The sequence below is a fragment of the Stomoxys calcitrans genome, chromosome 2, assembly GCF_963082655.1.
Source record: "Stomoxys calcitrans chromosome 2, idStoCalc2.1, whole genome shotgun sequence".
Taxonomy (NCBI): domain Eukaryota; kingdom Metazoa; phylum Arthropoda; class Insecta; order Diptera; family Muscidae; genus Stomoxys; species Stomoxys calcitrans.
The window spans coordinates 209,607,071-209,615,246 of NC_081553.1; the positions used below are offsets into that span (position 1 = coordinate 209,607,071).

At 36.9% G+C, this 8,176-nt stretch overlaps 1 protein-coding gene across 1 annotated transcript in view; it reads right to left on the reverse strand.

The window, feature by feature from the left end:
• Positions 1-6,249, reverse strand: part of LOC106084710 (aquaporin) — a 225,974-nt gene extending 219,725 nt beyond the window's left edge. The window contains exon 1 of the mRNA XM_059363848.1: positions 6,238-6,249. The gene's annotated coding sequence lies outside the window, so the exon portion shown is untranslated. The remainder of the gene's footprint in view (positions 1-6,237) is intronic.
• Between the last annotated feature and the right edge of the window lie 1,927 nt (positions 6,250-8,176).

Genomic DNA, 8,176 nt, shown 5'->3' on the forward strand with positions numbered 1-8,176 from the left:
ACATATGTGAAAAGTCTACAGGGAATTTTTATTATTAAAAAAAAAATAAATTCTTCAATTAATATTTTTTTTTTTTAATTTAAGAGTATAACAAAAAAAAAATTCCATTGCTAAAATTTCTGGTCATTAAGCTCGTCTCGAAAGAGAAATAAAGGGAAAACAATTTACAATTGAACCTCCCAGCAGAGTTTTCAGCAGCTTTGTAAGGGAAGTTCGAACTGGTACACTAGATTCACTGCTGGAATTATTAGACAATGTCCCACTTGAATACTCTTCCACTATGTTTGCAGGAACAGGAAATCATTATCACTCCCATATTTGAAATCGTAACATGTTCTCTCACTCATAAAATGTCGTGCCGAAACCTAAAAACAATGCTACAACACATAAATGTGACTCTGTATGCTGAGGAGGAAGCACCCGCTTACCCTAGTGCAACCAAAATGCACTAATTTCAGCATTAACATTTTTTGCATCAGAATAATTAACGCTTTAGAATAAGTATATTCTTCACTTAAACAATCACCAAAAGTAGCGCTGAATTCAGCGCAAGAAACAATTGCGCTTAGAGTATGCACACAGCAATGTTAGTGCATCCAGTTTTATGAAGATTGTTTGCTGGGATATATCTGCATTGTCTTCATTCTTGTGTACGGCACATATTAAGCTGATGTTCCAATATACGAGTTGGCGTTTTTCTGGACTGATTGCACATACATGCTGATGCCCAGGTGTCTTCAGCTTGTCCCCTTCAGTCTTAAATAGTTCAGCTGGCAACCAATCGGCTCCTGCTGCCTTGTTGTTCTTCAGCCAGGCAAACGCTACCTACACCCTTCCGACTAGGCATTATTTGTTCTATACCATGATCAGGAAATGGTTTTTCCGGCAAAGTTGGATAGCCGTAGCTGGAGAAAATGGTATTTTCATAGCCTAAACTTGAATCGGACTGCACTCATTGATGTGTGAGAAGTTTCCCCCTATTCCTTAGTGAAATGTTCATTGGCAAAATTTGCATTTGCAAGTACACCATCTATTATCACAGGGAGTTCCCCAAGGCGGGATGTTATCTCCGGCACTGTTTAACCTCTACCTATCCTCCATTCCACCCCCTCCGGGCGGCATAGAGATTATCATATGCGGACGATTGTACGATCATGGCATCAGGCTCCCCGGATTGATGGCATCAGCGATAGGTTAAACATCTACCTCAACGAACTTGCCTCCTATTTCGTTGCAAGAAATTTGAAGATATCTGCCACCAAATCTTCAGCCACTTGCCTCCTATTTCGCTGCAAGAAATTTGAAGATATCTGCCACTAAATCTTCAGCCACATTGTTCACTACATACACGCATGAGGTGTGTAGGGAGCTGAAAGTGATGTTTGACGAAGCCACAATTCCGACCATCAAGTGTCCCATTCAACAGATCCTACAAACTCACCTCACATGCCACAGCAATTTGCGGTAGAGTCAAAAGTAGAAGCAAGGGGTGCTGACAAAGAAACCTTCGTCAGCTTTGTGACACGCAGTGGAAATGACCCTGGGGTCATTTTAGGGGAGTGTACAAGAAATACGATTTTTTTTGATTTCCCCGTAACCTACACTTCAGCCAGCCCATATCCCGAATTTGTCTTTGAGCCTCTAGATGGCACAATTGTTATCCGATAGGGTTGATGATTTCGCTTATAATCTTAAACATCTATTTAAAGTATGATCCCAATTGGTCCATAACCTGATAGAGGCCCCATATAAATCAAATCCCCAGTTATACTACTTGAGCCCCTAGAGCGCGCATATCATATCAGATTGGACTGAAAATTTGCAGGAAGACTTCTTTTATGACCTCCAACATCTATGTTAAGGCGTAATTATTATGTTTGACGATTTTGCTTATAACCTCGAACATCTATGCAAAGTAATATCAGAATCGGTCCCTTACCTGATATAGTTGGGATATAAATCCATCTCCCGATTTTATTTCTTAAGGCTTTAGAGGAGGAAATTCTAATCCGATTGGGCTGGAATATTGCATCATTACTTCTCTTCCAACACCTATGTCTAGAATGGTCCAAATGGGTCCCTAACCCTATAAAGCTCCCTTGTAAACCGGGTTTCCGATTTTGGTTTTGAACCTCTAGAGGGCGTAATTTTTATCCCATAGGGCTGAAAATCAGATGCAAATCTATGCAAACTATGATCCGAATCAGTCCCTGATGTAGGTCCCATATAAACCGATCTTCAATTATATTTCTTGAGCCTCAAGAGGCCGCATTTATTATCCTTTGGGCTGAAATTTTGCACTTTGCTTTCTTTTATGACCTCCGATATTTGTGCTAAGAATGATCCAAATGTGTTCCCAACTCAATACACCTTCCATTAAACCGGGTTCCCGATTTTAGGTTTGAGCCTCCAGAGGGTGAATTTCAGATAGGGCTGAAATTCAGCTCAATAATTTCGCTTATAACCCCCAACATCTATGCAAACTATGATTCGAATCTGTCCATAACCTGATGTAGATCCCATATAAACCCATCTTCCAATCATATTTCTTGAGCCTCAAGAGGGCGCATTTTTTATGCGATTGGGCTAACATTTTGCCTAATAACTTTTCATATGACCTCCAACATTTGTGCTAGGTGAGATCAAAATCTGTTCCCAACCCGATAAAGGTCCCATACTAATTTAATTTGGAACCTCCAGAGGGCGCAATTGTACTTCTTGAGCCTCCAGAGGGCGCAATTGTTCTACGATTAGTCTGTCATTCTGCACCTTGGTTTCTGTCATAACTTCCAACATCTATGTCAGGTATGGTTGGAGACGGTCCATAAAGCTTTAAAGCTCCCATCAAAACGCATCTCCCGATTTTATTTCTTTAGTCTCTAAAGGGCGCAATTGTCATACGAATTGGCTGTAAATTTGCACGGTGGCCTTGTTTTTGATCTCCAGCATCCAAGACAAGTATGATCCAAATCGGCTTCTAACCCCATATGAACCCATCTCTAGATCTTACTTATTGAGCCCTATATATCGCTCCCATAAAAACCCATCTCCCGTATATACTTCTTGGGCATCTAGAGGGCTCAATTGTTATTCGATTGGTCTGGTACTTTGCACGTAGGGTTCTGTCATGACTTTCAACATCTATGTCAAGTATGTTTGGAATCGGTCCATAACCTTATTCAGCTCTCATAAAAACCCATCTGCCGATTTTACTTCTTGAGCCTCTAGAGGGCGCAATTGTTATACGAATTGGTTGAAATTTTGCACGGTGGATTTGTTTTTGATCTTCAGTATTCAAGACAAGTATGGTATAAATCGGTCTCTAACCCCAATTAGCTCCCCTATAAACCGATCTCTAAAACTTACTTCTTGAGCCCTATATAACACCCATAAAAACCCATCTCCCGATTTCACTTCTTGGGCCTCTAGAGGGCTCAATTGTTATTCGATTGGTCTGGTACTTTGCACGTAGGGTTCTGTCATGACTTTCAACATCTATGTTAAGTATGTTTGGAATCGGTCCATAACCTTATTCAGCTCTCATAAAAACCCATCTGCCGATTTTACTTCTTTAGCCTCTAGAGGGCGCAATCGTCATACGAATTGGCTGAAATTTTGCACGGTGACTTTGTTTTTGATCTACAGCATCCAAGACAAGTATGATACAAATCGGTCTCTAACCCCATTTAGCTCCCCTATAAACCGATATCTAGATCTTTCTTCTTGAGGCCTATATAGCACCCATAAAAACCCATCTCCCGATTTCACTTCTTGAGCTTCCAGAGGGCGCAATTGTTCTACGATTAGTCTGTCATTCTGCAACTTGGTTTCTGTCATAACTTCCAACATCTATGTCAGGTATGGTTGGAGACGGTCCATAAAGCTTTAAAGTTCCCATCAGAACCCATCTCCTTCTTTTTTTACTTCTTGAGCCTCTGGAGGGCGTAATTTATCTACCATGTGTTTGAAATTTTGCACGGTGGCTTTGCTTTTGATTTCCAACATCCAAGAGAAGTATGATACAAATCGGTCTCTAACCCCATATAGCTCCCATATAAACCGATTTCTAGATCTTACTTTGTGATCCCTATATAGCTCCCATAAACACCCATCTCGCGAATCTACTTCTAGAGCCTCTAGAGGGCGCAATTGTTATCCGATTGGTCTGTTACATTTCTTTCCATATTTTGTTGTATAAATTTCCTTGTCATAGCTGATTGAGATAAATTTCCTTTAGACTTTTCCATACCATAAGGAAAACTTCAATAAAATGACGTAAATAAAGATTTTTGTTAATTTTTTTTAACATTTTTCATTTCAAGATATTCTTTCTCCCTTACACTCTGGACTAACTTATTATGTATATTAAAGAAAATAGTCTCTCTATCTTCCATACATTATTCGGATTAGAAGGTCACTCTCTTTCCCCCCCTCAAAACCCACCTTCCCCTATAGCCTATAAAAATTGATATCGATAATCTTTGTAGTTCGTCAAAGAATTAAAGCTTAATGAAAACGAAATAAAAAACGTTGTATACTTGATTTAACCAGAGGAACAATACCAAGTACTGTTTCTCAGTTAAAGGAAACTAATTTAAAAAATTAAATAAAAACTAAAATCACTAGTTGTAGCTTTTCCATTACAAAAAAAACTTTAATTCCCTTTATTTAACACAGAGAAAAGAAAAACATTTGGAATAAATTTATATTATGATATATTTTTTGTAAATTTTAAGTTTTAATTTACATAACAGGCTCTGTATGTACTCGTAGCATAAAAACCCCTCAAAACAAATATTAGTTATACAAAAAAAAAAACACACAATATACATAAATACAGAAAAAAAATCATAAATAATAATTGATTATTAAGCCACCACCAAGCACACAAAACAAACCATATACATATTATAAAGCTAAATACAAATCAACACAATAATATACATACAGTAGTATAGTTCGAAATACCCCTATCTTCCACCCCACCCCCCATTGAATGATTTATGATAATTATTATTAAGAAGTAACAAAAAAACAACAAGAGAAAATTAATCTATCAACTTACCCCTTACCGTAAGTGTAGACATTATGTATGTATATCGCTACTAATGAATTATGAAACATGAATTTTTTAGTTTTTAACAACTATACCATAATATATGGTTTAATATATAATATATTTGTTTTTTTTTTTTAATAATATATATATACATATATATTTCATAATGCATACAAAATACATCTGATAATTACTTTAATATTAATTAAATCTATATATACACAGTTTTTCTTTCTTTCATTGTATGTACCTATATATAAATATTTTTCTGTATGTATTTTAGCATATAAATGATAATAAGAATAAAAAAAAAATAACAATCATATGTAAGCTATATAATTTTAATGCTAAATAAAAATTTTCTTTAAAAAGTATTTCATAAAAAATTAAAAAAAAAGAACATTGCAGTTTTATTTCGTACAGTTTTGGTTTACATATTTTTTTTATATGACCATATAAGTGCAAATCCGACGATAATATATATGGAAGCTATATCCACATCTGAACCGATTTTGATGAAATCTTTCATATATGCTAAGATCAGTAACAGAACAATCTAAGCCAAATTTTTTGCATATCGGTTGAAAATTTTAACTACTACGGCCAGTTAAGTGCCAACCGGGCGATACTTATATATGAGAGTTATATCTAAATCTGAACCGATTTTTACCAAAACCAATAGCGTTCATCCATGGGCAAAAAAAAAGTAAAATGTGCAAAATTTCGTGGCGATTGGACAAACAACAAGACCTGTACCTTGATTACAAGAATACATGAACTCACATGACTGAATCGAATCAGAAAGTGATTCTGAGGCGATCGGTATGCTTATCAATGGGTCTAGCTCTTTTCGTTCTTTGCGTTGCAACCCAAAGGCACGAACTTATAATACCCTGTACCACAGTGGTGGTGTAGAGCATAAAAATTGCTGAAAGAACTTATATACCAGGGTCAAATATATACAAGATTTTAATGATATCCTACAACATCTCGAAATATTGATCTGTGAACCTATAAAGTATATATAGGGTCGTGATTGTCTTAACATTTGAGTCGATGAGCAAACCGCTTGAAATTTTGCAAATATACTTCTCATTTATGCAGGCCGTTGGGGATTGGAAATATGCCAAGAGCTGCCATATAAACCAATTCCGCATTCTTGAGCTCTTAGAGAAAGCAATTCTTATTTCATTTTGCACAATGACTGCTCATATTCATTCATGGTCTAAATCAGTCCAGGTAGTTCCCTTATTTCTTTCGATTCTAGAGGGCGCTGAAAACTTGCACAATGATTTCTGCTAGGGCAGGCCGTTTGGGATTGGAAATAGGCCAAATTAAGAAAGAGCTGCCATATAAACCAATTCCGCATTCTTGAGCTCTTAGAGAAAGCAATTCTTATTTTATTTTGCACAATGACTGCTTATATTCATTTATGGTCTAAATCAGTCCACAACCTGATATAGTTCCCTTATTTCTTTCGATTCTATTTTTTCAACCGCTAGAGGGCGCTGAAAACTTGCACAATGATTTCTACTAGGACTTTTAACAAGTAAAACAAGAATTAATCGAATCGTTTCCATGTAATCTTATTTCTCATTTTGATCTCTTGAAAACCTACAACAATTAATTGTCATCTAAATATAAAATTCCTCAAAGGAATGTTCATGGGGAAATTTGCTTTTGAAATCAGAAACCTTCCTCCTATGCAAAGACCGATTCAGATTTTGTGCCATAAACCCTTAAACCACAATCAGCAGCCCAAAAGATCGGTGTCCATAGCAGTGGTGAAAAACCACGCCCTGTTGCCTATTCCTGGTGGTATGTATCCTTTCCGAGGTAACTAGAACTGGCAAAATATCGATATTTTATTTTTTTTTTCTGAATATCGATTGACATTTTTCCTATCGATACTATCGGCAAAGTTAATTTTTTTTGGCAAAATTGATCCGATTTTGAAATTAGCATTACGCTTATAGAGGGAGCAATTTTCATCCATTTAGGCTAAAATTTGTTCTCTCACTTCCATCTGACTTTATTAAATTTGGTTTATTTCGTGTGTCCATAAATTTTTCTTCTATATTAATATATCTACTGATTTTTTCTTTTCATTTTTGTTTGAAATAAAGTTGACGGGAAACTCACGATAGTATCGATACTAACGATATTTATTATAGGAAATATCGAAAATATCGAATATTGCGATTATCGTAGTTTGCCAGCTCTAGAGGTGAACCCAATACTGAACTTCATCAGTATTGGGTTCGCCTTTAGCGAAGGCATGTTATTTATACATCCCGTAATTCCGTTCTCCACACCTGCATTCCTTAATGCCGCCTCTATGGCAAATTAATGTAAAGACCCCGTCAATGTACATGTCCCTGCAGAAACGCCACCAGCCTAGATTCCTTTAAGTGAAGAGTCCTTTTCAGGTGATGCACGACACTATGAAGCGTAATATTGATCCATCTGTTCTTGATATATGAATGCTGGCAACTGGAGAAAAAAGTTGCCAAAAGTGAAACTTATTGGGCTAAAGTCTTAGTTATTTCATAGAGCATGGATGAATAAGGATGAACTTATCAGAATTTTGATGAACTCGAGTTAGTTTGGGTTAAAGTGGTAGTCCACCATCACACTCACTTTGACATTTTTGTCCATTGTGATACCACAGGAACAGGAGAAGGAAGATGACTTAAAGTTTCTTCCGTCGAAGCATCCAGATCGCATTAAAAAGCCCTACAACTTGCGAATGTTGAAATCAACTAAATCCGACAAGTTCTCAAAGATGTGAGAGCCTAAAGTAGAACTCTTTCCGAAAGCCAATGTGGGACTTGTACAGCAGATGTTCTATAGTCTCTTCTTCTTCGATGTCCTAACAGCTTCTGCAAAAGTCGTTGCTGGCAAGCTTCAATCTGTCAGCATGTTTTCATGGCGGAGTAATGAGGAATGGAAGAGCTGAAGATTTGGCAGTGTTGGCCATTGCACTGCCGTTAATAATCTTGGTTAACCCAAAGCATTTGGTAGGCGGTGAACGGGCATGTAGAACTAACTATGGAACAGCGAAACGGTCTGCAGGACGACCAAAATCCTTTGGATAGATCCGTATCGTGAGAAGTG